Here is a 12,256-nt window from a genome sequence, read left to right as displayed (position 1 = left end):
GGCCGAGGCAGGGCAGGGCAGGGCAAGGACCCTCCCCAAACCCCCCCGTGCCCCCCCCCCGGCCCCCTCCCGGGGCGCGCCGCCCGCGGCCCGGCAGCGCAGGGGTTAACCCCACCCCGCCCCTCATTCTCCCGCGCCCGCGCCGCCACGTGCGCGCTGCGGGGCGGGGGGCGTGGCCGCGCGCAGCCAATGCGCAGCGCCCTTCTCCCTCCAGACCCCGCCCCCCTCCCCTTTCCCCCGCCGCGCTCCCCCATTGGCCGGCGGCAAGCCCCGCCCCTTCCCGCCGCTCTCGCGGGAAGCGTGGGCGGGGCCGCTCCCCCCCCCTCCCCCCCCCCCCCGCCCCGGCGCAGGTAGCGCCGCGCCGCGCCGCGACCGGAAGGGCCGCGCGCTCCTATTGGCCGGCGGGCACTCAGCGCCCCGCCCGCTGCGCTCCGATTGGCTGCGCGGGGGCGGGGCGCGGCGCAGCTCCCTCCGTGCGGCCCCGCCTGCCCCGGCGCTGGGGTTCCGCCCGCCGGCAGGGCCCGCGCCCGCAGGTAGGGGCCGGGGCCGGGGCCGGGGCCGGGCTGGGGGGGGCTGGCGGGCACCGGACGGGCACCGGGGCGGCTCCGCGGGGTCAGCGCAGGCTCGGGAGCCGCCTGCCGGAGGTCGCTGAGCACCGGCGGGGCGAGAGGAGCCACCGGGGGGGCTGCGGGGGCGGCCCGGGGCTGGCCTGGGGCTGGCCCGGGGCTGGCGGGGCTGGGGCTGCCCTCGGGCGGGAGCCGCCGGTAGAGCCGCGGGGGTGGGGAAGGGAGCGGGGCCGGTGCGCCCGGTGGGAAGGGGTCGGAGGGGCCCTGGGCACGGGGGGAGCACCGGGGCACGGCGGGTTGTACCGGGGGGGTGGGGGGAATGGGAGACGTTCGTGCTGGGGGGGGGGCGGCGCTGTGGTCCTGAGCCCCTGAGGTCCTGAGCCCCTGTGACCCAGAGGTCCTGAGCCCTTGAGCCCCAGAGGTCCTGAGTCCCTGGGGTCCTGTGGTCCTGAGCCCCTGAGACCCCGGGGTCCTGAGCCCCCAGCTGCCCCCGGTGCAGGGCAGCACCCGGGTGACAAGGACCACCTACGGCAGCACCACCTGCACCACGCTGCCTTCGGACGCACGGCGCCCACGCGGCCCCTGCAGGCCTCGCACGCGAGGTTCTGCGCGATGCCCCCCTAACGGAGGGGGTTTGGGGCGCCTCATTGTAAGGCGAGGTCACGGAAACCCCAATAAACGCGCTTAGGATGTACGCGGACACAGCTCCGAGCGTCCTGGGGCCGTTTGGCCTCTGCCCCTTCTGAGGACGCGGGGCAGCACTGCTGCAGCGCGGTTTTAGCCGATTTATTCTACCTTTAAGCCCAATTTTAACATTGCGAAGGCAAACAGCTGGCAGCCTCCTGGGCAGGGCGAGAGGGAAATCTCCTGTGGGCGTGCTAACCCACACGGTGCCTGCTGGCTTCAGACACCAGCAAGTGTTGGTTGTGGGTGTCGTTGGTAGGAGCTTGAGCATTTGGCTTGTTCCTTTAGGCGCAGGGCCTGCCGACAGGTGGTGGCTCTCCTGGTCGGAGCCTTTCTACCTGTTAAAAAATGAGAAGCGAAGCCTTTCCCTCCGAGACGAGGCGTAACTCCCGCGGCTGCTCCGTGCCCCTGCTTTTCAGGTGCAGCGGGGAAGTCTCGGCAGCGCAGACGTCAGAACCCAGCAGTGTTTGTGGCAGGCGTTTAAACTTTAAAAAAAAAAAGTCAGGTGAGAAGGACGAATCCGAAATCCCCAGGGCCGGTTTGCAGTGCCATCTTCACTGGGCCTGGCCGCCCCAGCCGGTGGGGTGCCTTCGGTCGTGGTGCTCTGACAGCACAGAAAAACTCCGATAAAGGAAATACCGACACTTTTCTCTCCAGGGGGCACGCGGGGGAGTTCCTGAGCCTCCCAGCAGGTAATAACGGCGGTGTCTGCGCTGGGGCTGCCAACGATTTCTGTATTTTTTCACCTAATCAGCGGAAGCGTCCCGAGGCAGCGCCCGGAGGAGGCCGCCCCCTTTTGTGTCACGCCGCGTGTTGCACAGCTAAAAATTAGGAGGGCCCTGAGATGATTAGCGGCTGGCTGCTGGCCCGGAAAGAGGGAAAGCTGGGCCTGGCAGCGTCTTGACAGTAATTTTCTGTAAGACAAGCGTCCTCAGCTCCTTCATTGTCCGGCTGATGCCTTAACAATAGCGCTCCCGTCGGTAATGCCGTGGCAGGAGGAGCGAGAGGTGAGCCAGGCACCGGCTCGCGCACGTGCTGCGGTAAACAAGGGGTCCGGGGCGGCTGCTTTGGAGAAACGTACCCGTTTTTCCACATTTAGTATAAATATTCCGCCGGAGCAGCCGTGGTTGCTGGTGGTACCCTCGTCACGTCAGCAGGTGACGGTCAAAGCGCTTTGCTCGGAGGTGGACGTGTTCTTTGGGGTGTTTTTGGCCTTCGGTGTTTTTCTTCTCTCTTCTCAGGATCTCTCCTCCTGAAAAATAATAATAATAATAATAATGATGTGGAGTTGGATTTCACTAAAGTTAGTCTGCGTAGCTCTCTCTCTGAACACTTAATTGAGCCGGGAGATGAAAAGGCAGCTGCTCGTGGTGTGTCTTGAGCTGGTTGCTTTGCTGCTTGGCTGTGTTTTAATGAGCCGCCTTTCATGTCCGAAGCAGCCAGAACTTCAAGGTCTAATTTCTGCCGGTTTCCAAAGCAAGTTGACTCATCGCTTCAGCTCGTGCTGCAGACCCAAAACGTCGGCAGATGTTCCCCTTTTTACGGTGGTAGGATCTCGTGATTTATTTATTTTTTTTTCTTCTCTAACGCCAAAACCCGTGTACACCCAAATAAGATTTGGATTTTCCCAAATAAGATTTGGGAGCTTCTCAGACCTGCTGACGGGTGAATTCCCGAGGCGCCTGCCACACGTCCGGGTCCTTCCTCGCCTCCTGGCACCACGGTGGCTGGCAGCACGTGGTGGCAGTCGAGCTGATGTTTAACCAGGTCCTCTGGACAGCCAGGCGTTGCTTCCTGGCTGGGTTTTGAATGGTAAATATCGAGTCTGAGACATTGGAGGCGGCAGATAAAATGCACGGTAATGAGATCCTGCTGAAGAAAGCTTGCTGCTGAGTCCAAAGGAAACGAGCTTTTAATTAGCGTCTTATCTCAAGTACGGCACCTTTTCTTTTTTTCCGTGGTTACGTTGCTTGTGTCGTTGGAGTTAGAGGTTGGCTGGAGTCCTCTGACACGTGAACCAGTCGGCTGGTGGCACTTTGTAGAGCCCGAGGTACAAATTCTTGTTTACACACACCTTGCTGGTCTCACAACGAATTGATCTGGTGATGTCTCCCAGCTCTGAGTTTACTGTTGCCTGAAGCCACACTTTGGACACCAGAGGTGGCTTTTCACGTGCTCTTCTTGTAAATGTGCCTGCCGCTGAAGGCAAATCTTGGTTAAAGCATCAAATCACCAGGTTGTGGCGCTGAGCTCTGCTCTCGGGGACGGCAGGAGGGCCCGAGGGAACGGCACGGAGCTGGGACGGGGGAGGCTGAGGCTGGGTTTTTAGGGAAAGGTTCTGCACCCAGAGGTGGTCGGGCATGGGGACAGGCTGCCCTGTGGAAGAGCAAGGTGAGAAGGGAGCTGAAGTGAGGATAAAATGAGGCTGGCTCGAGAGGAGAGCTCTTGATCCCATACGTGGTGTGAGCTGGGACGGGCGATGCCTGGTTTGGCTCCTGAAGGGGCTTTGCCCAGGCTTGGTGTTCTCTGTCCTGCTTCGTGCCTTGAAAAAACGAGGGCTGTCACAGGGGATTGCAGCCTTTTTGTCCCTTGCAGGGTGAGTCGAGTTGTTTGTGTGCTTCAGTGAGAAGCCTTCTGAAAACTCAGATCTGGTGGGAGAGTCCCCGAACCGTTCCGGTGCAGGAAATGCCGCTGTTGCGTGGGGTTTTTTTTTTTTGTCGCCTGAATTGCATTAAGGTACGCAGGAAATTCCAGAAAGCCTCAAAACAAAAGAACGGATTTATCAGAATCTCTTGGAGCCGCCGGAGCCTCATTTGGAGGTGGAAAAATCAGGAGTTTTCACTTGTACTTCTCGATCATCTTGGAGATACCGAAGGGCAGCTTCACCTTTGGTAAGAGTGAGAGGAGCCTGCAGAGGCAGCTTTGTTCCTCTTCGGTTTCCGTGTTCAAAGGGAAACGATTTCCCAGGTTTTTCCTGGGCGTGCTTTTCCCAAAGAAGTGGTTTTGGTCTTTTCCTTCTTCTCCTGCCCCCAGGTGGGTGGGGATCCTCAGAGGAGTCCCGAAAGCATCCTGCCCCGGGGCGCTGCGAGCAGAAGCCCCCGTCAGATGGTTTCCATCAATTGAAACGGGCGAGCGGAAGGCCAGCCTTCAGCCCTGCTTCGTTAACAACACGCTAACGAGGTCACAGCCTTCAGCGATGTCCAGGCCGGGGTCTGGCACCCGCAGCTGCAGAGCCCGGCTCCTGTCGGGGCAGACCCGAAGGCTCCCGGTCGGGCTCCCCAGCCCCGCGGCTGCCGTCTGCAGTAAGGCTTTGAGTTCTCCTGGGATTTCCCCCTTTTTTTTTTTTTTAAAGATGAAACGGGGCTGTTTCACGTAACCTTCACGCGGTATTGGATTTTTACCTTTTTGGCGTTCCTATTTCTGCGTAACGTTTGCAGCCGGTTGTCGGAAACGGGCAGAGCGCGGTTAATGAGCTGACGTGGACGTGTTTAATTGCCGAGCGCTTCACGACTTCAGAGATGTCTGAACGAGCATTTCTCACGTCAACGGTCTGAAAGCAGGATTTAGCTAAACCGGGATTTTAGCTTGTGGTTCGAATGGAAGAATCACAGAATTGTGGGGGCTGGAAAGGACCTCAAGAGATCATCGGGTCCAAGGGGTCTTTATTTTTTTTTGCCTCTGTCAGTTTGATTTATATTTCTGCTTTTTGGTAGGCAGAAAAAAAAAATTATCTTTAGCATCCATTGTGAAAAACGTCAGCTTTGGTTTTTGGGAAGTTGACAAATAAACCAGCTTGAAGTCAGAGCTCAAGCTGTCCCGTTAGAAGGTGCGTGAGGATGAAGCTGTGTACAGAAGGCTGCGTGTTATGTTGCCTTATTTTTTTTTTAAGTTCTTGCAAAAAAAAAAAAGTGTTAACTGTTGTGTGAATCTCGAGCCGAAGGACGGATGGGCTCCTGCCATCCCTGCTGTTTAATGCAGGCTTCCGTAAAAACCCTAAGAAGCTTTGCTCTCCTCGCGGGGCTTTCGGGTGTCTCCTAATGAGAAATGTCAACAAGTGAGCTCGGAGCATCTTCTGCTGCAGAAAGGGAGATGTAATTCTGTTGTTTTTTGTTTTTTTTCTTTTGCTATACCATTTCTCCATGTACCTGAGGACCCAAAACAGGTCGTGTGCTTCACACCACGGGGGCGGTGGTTCTGCAGGTGAAGATGCTGAGGCATCAGTGGAAGAAGAGGGAAGACAGCATCGTTTGTGCGGCTGTTTATTTTTTTAAATCCATTTTTAAGTAGAGCTGTGCACCTCGATTCCATCCTGTTTCTGTGACGGGTTTTGAGTGCTTCTTTTTTTTTTTTTTTTTTCCCCTGTGGAGCTGCCACACAGAAGGTGAATTTAGACGAAATCTCGGTTGCTCGCCAGCCCCAGAACTTAGGTGTCGGAGCCGTGCCTGCTCTCCCCGACAGCCAAGTTCCTCCCGGTATTAGTGGCTCCTTGCTCTGCTTTTCGTGCAGTCGGTGTTCTTCCAGACAAATTTGAATTTCCAAGGAAGTGAAACTGTAAAAAAAAAAAAACCTGTCAGCGAAGCTCGTCGCTTTTGGGTGGGTGGCAGGAAGAGCTCCGTCGTGCTCTGCCATATGTCAGTGCTAACTTCAGGCTGGTTTTAGGATTACAAAGCGGTAATCCCTGTGGCCTGGCGTGACCGGGACCCCAAGAGGATGGCGTGGCGGTGGTACGGGTGTACGGGACGCCCCTTAATGTCCCCAGCCCCGAGGATGCTGCTGGGGCTGCCCCATGGATGGAGCCCACCCCAAGCCTCCTGGGGCTGCTCTCGCTCGTCTCCTGCAACAGTTTTTGGCTTTCAGATCGTGCCCAGCACCTCTCTGCGCGTCCCCGCTGGACCACGGGCACCGTAACCCACAGCAGGGCATGCGGCGAGCCCTGGGTGGCCGAGGAGAGCAGGTCGGGTACTGCCAAGCACTGCAGGTAACTTATAAACGAATTTATAAACGCCGTTACTTCGTGGAGGCGAGGGAGATCCCAATACCAGCAGCAGCAAACCGGTGCTTCGCAGTAAACAAAGCCTTTTGCAGGGAAGATCTGGGAGTAAGTAGAAAGGATTATTTTTAAGCTCCAAGCTTTGCATGTCTGGAGATTTTTTTATTTTTTTTTTTTCTTTAACATTAAATAGGTTTAGAACAGAAAATCTTGCCTGGTACGTAATGCTTCCCAAACCCTTGGCAGATGGGTAGCTGTGTTTCCAAACATCAGACGTTTCAGCTGTTTAATGCCTGTTTTTAAGCATGAACAGCGCGCTCGGAGAATGTTCATATTAAAGCCTGCTGAGAATTAGGCTTTTAAAAGAGGCATTTTTAATATTTTATCATGCGAAGTGACAAATTACGGAAAACAATGCGAGGCTGGGGGCTCCTTCGCGCAGCGCACAGAGCAGCATCGGCTGGGGACGGCGGGAGCTAAATTATGCAAAAATCGCCCCGCGCGCACGCGTGCGTAACCTCGAGTGTCAGAGCTGGAACATTTGGTGGTGGGAACGGGATCGACGCCTGGCTGGGAGGTGAGAAGCAGCAGGATGTTGTGTTGAATTCAGATGCTCTCTTCACTGGTCGTGGGCCGTTTCCAGCAGGTGCCCCCACGGTGCTTTCCCGGCGCTGCCTGAGGTCTGTTAGAGCTCCGGGCAGGAGGGGACGGATCCCTGGTGGTGTGACGTGGGGCACGTTGGCCAGAAGGCACGTCTGGTTCTTAAACCTGTATTTGAACTGTGCCTAGAAGTAAATATTTGGTGACTGATATCGTAGGGAAGCCTTGCGGATAGAGGAGGTGAGTTTGCTCTGAGACTTTTGAGGCAGGTGGGGCTTGGAGCTGAGCATCAAACGCCACCAGCAAACGCGATCTTGTGGCCAAAGGCTTCTGCAGAGCCCTGAGTTTTCTTAGAAAGCCGGCTCTTGGCATCGGCGTTCAGCAGCAGTGTTCTTGGGATACGTGGGCTGTAAAATTTATAGAGTAATAGATATGCAAATGTGCTGCCACGACTCTGAAGGCTGTGCAGTAATGCAGGATTGTGACATGTTTTTAGCTGTTTGCAAAAATTGGCTTTCTTGCAAGAGTGAGATTTATCAGGTTCTCACCTTTTAAAAAACAGAATTCTCAATCTCTTACCTAAAGACATTTTTTTCTATGTTATGGTATTGGTGGCTTGGGAAAATGAAAGCTGAAAGCAGCGTTTGGGGTTAGCTTGCAGGTCACTCACAGCAGCAGCGCTTCCCGAAGGCTGTTTCTGGCTTTCAGAAGACCCGAGGTGGTGCCGCACTTCTCTGACACTTAATTGCTTCGTCTCCTGCCCTGTGTGTGTCGTATCGGGGGTCAGACTTTGGGCTGAGCAGTGCCTGGAAGCCCCAGGTGTCCGAGCCCTGGAAAAACCCGCTTTGCTCTTGGTGTTTGCTGGGGCATGGCTCTGTGATGGCAGAGCAGAACGCCGGGATCGTGACCTTAGGGATGCTCAGCCCAGCACTCTGGCCTTGCCTTAAATCCCACAGAACAGTTGTTAAACCTCTGTAAAGGAAAAGAAATGCTACTATCAGTCCCCCCCTCTGTTTTTTTTATACATGTAAATATTTGCGTTTTCTCTGACACGGGTTATAGGGCTTGCGGTTTACACACAGTACAAAATACCTGGGGTGAAATCCCAGGTGCACAGCTCGCTGAATTTATTTGGAGGCGTATGCTCTAACGGTGAGCTTGATCCTCATTGGGACTGCTGCTTTAAAACGAGCCCCCGTAGTAAATACCCTGTGGTAAAATGTTTTGCTCGAAAGAAAAAAATACTGACCAGTGAAACTTAACTTTATCCAAGCAACTACAATTGAAGCTGCTCCTGCTGGTTTCGGCCCTTGCAGTCGGTTTCCGTGAGTGTAAATGGAGGAGGTGATCTCGCTGAGGGGTGATACACGGTGTTTTAATGCATATATATTTTATATATATATGTATTATATATATCTATACACATATATATATGTGTGTGTATGTATATAATGTCACTTGGTGTGACTTCTGGCACTGCCCTCCTCCCGTGGCAGGGCTCCTTGCAGCCTGCAGCCGGCTTTCTTATTTTCCAGCCTTTGCTTTTAAAGCAAACAAACCCGAGTGCGGTGCGTGGGGCTGCAGCCGGTGTTGGGTTTGCAGCCGGGTGCTCCTGGCATCTTCAGCTGAGCCCCGCTGGGTGCTGCGGCTCCCACCCGGGTCCTCTCCCTGCCTCCGAGTGCCCTCTGCTGGAGCTCGCTCCCCTCTCCGCGGTGACAGGTTTGTCCCCGGGCTGCAGGGCTTCTGGGTGACGTTTGGCACAACTTGTGTGTTCCTTGCTGCTCGTCCCAAAAAAAGAAACAAAACAAAACAAAAAAAAAACCCTGGGGGTCCGAGTGGGGGTCAGTGTCCTGCTGTCGGCGATCGTTTCTCTTGGGGCTCGCTGTAAAAACGTCCGCTGTAAAACGCTGCAGGCCTGGTGTTTGCCTGGGGGGAGAGGGTCTGTACCGAGCCCCGGGCACGGCGGTGAGCCTGCGGGGCACGGGGGTGGGATGCCGTGAATCCTGCCTGGCTTTGGGCCCGAAAGGCGTCCTCTGTTTGCCGAACCAAGCTCGATCCTGCTGCGCTTCCACGCCCAGGGGCAGGCAGACCCGCCTGCGTTTCGCCAGTTTACTGGGGAACCGTCTCCAAAATCCCTTAGTTTGCCCCCGTTTCTTGCGACCCTGTCTATCGAGTGCCCGCCTTGTGGGACAGGAGCACCCCGAAATGGGGGCTTTGTTCTTGCTCTAAATATCCGCCTTGCACTGCAGGAGGGGTAAGTGTCGGGGCTGAGGGCCGGCACCCCGCAGCGCCCGCCTCGCCGGCGCGCATCAGGGGCTTTGTGCAGCCTGCGGGTGTGCAGGGGTCTGTGCCGGGCTGCGTCCCCTTCCCGTGCGGCCAAAATCCCTGTCAGCAGGAGCCGAGGTGGGCAAGGCCAAACACTGGGCAAAAATCCGGACGGCAAGGAGCGTTGGTTTCCGCGGGTGGCAGGGCGTTCGTGCGGCTTGGTCGCGCGCGTTAGGTGTTATGTGTCTGCTGTGAGTATTTCCTGAATACTGACACCGTCCTCAGCTAACTGGGTGCTGTCGCTGTACCCACCTGATTTAAATTGAGAAATGCTCTTCGTGAAGGACAGACGTCGGCTGTGCTCCCCTCTCCCCCTGCCTCTGTCCTGCCCCGAGCCCGCTGCTGCCCTCGGGGGACGGCCGAGGAGCGGGGCAGTGCCTGTGCCCAGCACCCGGTGCTGGGTCAGCGCGGAACCAGGCAGCCCCTGGGATTTTAGCGGGGTTTTAGGGAGGGATTCGTGTCGCTGGGTGGGCTCGGGGATAGCTCTGCTGTGTGCGGAGAACCGGGAGCGCCCAAATCCGAATCGCCCCTTTGGTGCAGGCCTTGGGCCTTTCGTTAAAGGTCTCAGCTGTGCTGATCGCCGCTTAAAGGTTGCGGTGGGACACGAGGCAATGGATTTGTGCAGGCAGAAGCTTCCGAGTGGGCACGACGTGGGCAGAAAAGGTAACCTCTGCCGTGCTGCGGCCCTTCTTGCTCAAGCCGCGGCTGCGGAGCGGCTCGGTTTGTGCCACGGCAGAGTTTTGCTCGGGAAGAGCTGGGCACCTCGTGCGTGGTTTGGATCGAAGAGAAGGAATCCGCGTGCGAGGGAGCCGTGAGAAATGGACAAAAAATGAGGGAGGCAGGGAAGAACCAGCCCCCTTCGGAGGGGATTTGGGGGAGCGCTGGGTCGTATCCCCTGGGAGAGGCAGCGTCTGCCTGCCCCATCCTCAGCGGTCTCCTGGACAGCCGCGTCGCTGCTTTCTCCCGGTAAAAACTTTTTTTTTTTCTTATCTGGGAGTTGTTCCTCTGTGCCGAGGACGCACAACCTGGGAGGTCTCGCCTTGCTCCTCGAAGGCGCTGCGGCGAGCGATTAAATAATAAAAATGAAGCTCTTGGGGAGAGCGAGGGAAGGCTTTCTGGCGTGGAAGTGCCGGGCACTATTTAAACATCGATGTTGTGCGTGGAGTGCTGCTCGTCTGCTGTAACCTGGCTGCAGGGAAAATACACGTGGTGCTTTGCCTTTGTTTGCTGCAATTTGTAAATAAGTGCCAAGAAAATGAGGATTTGGTTGTAAAGATGTTTTCAAGGCCACGTATGTATTTTTTCTAAGGAGAATCGTGGCAGACAAGCTGACAATTTAATGGTGCATGATGCACTAATAAAAATGTCTGTGTGGTTGCCTTTAATCCTTTAAAGGAGAGAAAAGAAACACAGCAGTTATCAGCATTCAAAAGGCAAGATGCAGGCTTAAATGTATGCAAAGCCTTGGAGAGGGACTGGAGAAATGTACTGACTGTGTTGCAGAAAGCTTCTGACAGGCACATCGCATCTTTGAAAGTAAGATTTGAATTATTAGAGCTGCCTTTGTTTATTAAATTGAGCCTCCAGCGAGAGGATTATAGGAAGAAACACTGAGCCGGCTCAAGTTGCATTGGCATAAATTTTAATGGGTGATAAAATTTACTTCATTGAGCTAATTCAGTGAGAAAATTCAAATAGATTTTTAAAAAATAATCCAGGTGTGTATTAGGTACCTTAAAAAAAAAAAAATGGACTTCAAATGCACGAATAAGCCTCTTTTTGTGGAATCCAGTGTGCTTTTAGCGGAGGGTAATCCTTTTAAGACAAGACTACTTCAAGGCGAGCTCCAACAGAAGAGGTTTTGTTTAATTTTAAATTGGGAATGCAAGGGAAGGAGGCAGGAGGGCTAATAGGAGCGTAATTATACGTGCTACTGCCAAGCTGAGGAAGGGCAGAGACCATTAAAATGCCATTTTAGGAGTTAATTATACGGTGGGTCAAGTTGATGCTGGCGTCCCGAGTTCTGTTTAATCCACGTTTATCTGGTGCGTTGAGGATGTTGCCTCCGCGCACCTAATTCCTATTTCGAGAAACTTTTGGTTACGAAACGCCGTCAGAAACCTTCCAGCCTCCGCAGGCTTTGTGCCCGTTGGCCTTGATTAGGAAATATGCAAAAGCAATAAGGGAGATGGAAAAATCCTCGGCGAATATTTTGGGGCCGGCACACATGCCATAAATAAAGCGTGGCGGTGGAATTTGGTTAGTTAAATCTTTCCTGAAGCTCATTTAATAATTCCAGAGCCTCTGCTACCGCTCCGACGTAGCCGGCTGTAATTTGTTTCAAGGTTAGGCTTTGCCTTGTGCTTTATTAGCTTTTCAGTTTATGTTCTTCCACTCGTGCAGTTCCTCAAGTGAAACTACATAATGGGGTAGCTAAAAGTGAGCTCCTTTAAATATGGGCTTTAAATTGGAATTCTTCGGGAACGTCTAATGAAAGCTCTGCATGAGGCAGATGCCGGGATTTGCTCTTCAATTGGTGGGGTTGTGGTGGGGAGAGCAGATTAGGCTCCTTCGCCGCTGATGTGCTGCCTGGAGGAAGTGACATTTATGCTCTTGATCCTTCAGTGATTCTGCATGTCAAGAGCTGAGCCTTGAAATTCGTCAGCAGTGCCGTCTTAAGAGCAGACAGGACTGAGTAAGAGGATTTCTACAGATAGAGGGGAAGGAATTCAACTCCAGTGGCTGCTGCGGATCCTTAAGTACTCCAATTTTTATTTTTTTTCCTCTCTCCACATCTCCCCTGTAGGAAATCGCAGAGGGAAATCTCGCTGGGTCGCCCGCCGATGTATTTTTGAAGCTGAAACACCCGAGCCGCGTTCGAATTCGGAGACCTCCCTTTGCTTAAGGTAAGCAAGGAGCAGATCCCCTGCTTCGAATACCCAAAGTGGGGCTGAGTTTGGGGGGGGGGGGCTGCGACGTGCTGGCGCTGCCCAAATAACGCTCGTCCGGCTGCGAGCTGAGCTGCCAGCCGTGTTCACAGAAGGTGCTGGCTGGAAAATCTCCTCGGCGGGGGGCTTTTATCAGCCCCGAG

The 12,256-nt window shown here is 54.8% G+C and overlaps 1 protein-coding gene across 5 annotated transcripts in view; it reads left to right on the top strand.

Moving 5' to 3' along the window:
• The first annotated feature begins 379 nt into the window (after positions 1 to 379).
• GLCE (glucuronic acid epimerase) overlaps positions 380 to 12,256 on the top strand; it is a 46,556-nt gene continuing 34,679 nt past the window's right edge. The window contains exons 1-2 of one of the 5 annotated variants that reach the window (XM_083851276.1): positions 380 to 533; positions 11,972 to 12,071. The gene's annotated coding sequence lies outside the window, so the exon portion shown is untranslated. Of the gene's footprint in view, positions 534 to 4,116; positions 4,142 to 6,203; positions 6,229 to 11,673; positions 11,861 to 11,971; positions 12,072 to 12,256 lie in introns of those variants that run through there. The other 4 variants (XM_083851277.1, XM_083851274.1, XM_083851273.1 and 1 more) reach the window with 4 other exon arrangements.

Source organism: Anser anser (genome assembly GCF_964211835.1).
Source record: "Anser anser genome assembly, chromosome: 10".
Taxonomy (NCBI): domain Eukaryota; kingdom Metazoa; phylum Chordata; class Aves; order Anseriformes; family Anatidae; genus Anser; species Anser anser.
This window is presented reverse-complemented; position numbering and strand designations above follow the sequence as displayed.